Here is a 611-nt window from a genome sequence, read left to right on the forward strand (position 1 = left end):
GAATCAGGCTCTTTTAGAGGAACTATGTTATTATTACCCAGCGTCTGAGGCCACCGCCACTGCTTCCAACCCAAACTGGAGAGGATGTATAAATCAAGGGCTGTAGAAGGAATAAAACGATTGAAGCTATTTTACATGATTGCTTATGGCCACTTCAGAGAAATAAAAAGCCTTTCTCATTTCAAAATATTCTAATAATTAAAAATACTAATGCCTATGCTAGTCACATGGCAACGTACGGACAAGAAAACTAACATCCCAGAGTCAATTTCTCAGAAAACCGTATTCTCTCCACAATTACTCTGCACCTAGTATTAATTAGTTATGAAAACAACAAATATGTTATCAAATAATGCCAGACATGCTGAATGGATGGAGAACACGAACAGTATACCATGATGCTCTAAAATTGTAAGTAAAAACATATTTGATCTGTTACACTGTCATCTGATTTTAAAATTTTTAATAATTACATATTTACTTAAACCTAAGACATTGGTTGAAAGTATGAGTCTTGACTCCGGAAATGTTACAATGTAAAAAAATATGGATCACAGAAATGAGAAAATATATTAATTTTATATTACATAATAAACATGACTATCATTTCT

This window comes from Elephas maximus, chromosome 11, assembly GCF_024166365.1.
Source record: "Elephas maximus indicus isolate mEleMax1 chromosome 11, mEleMax1 primary haplotype, whole genome shotgun sequence".
Taxonomy (NCBI): domain Eukaryota; kingdom Metazoa; phylum Chordata; class Mammalia; order Proboscidea; family Elephantidae; genus Elephas; species Elephas maximus.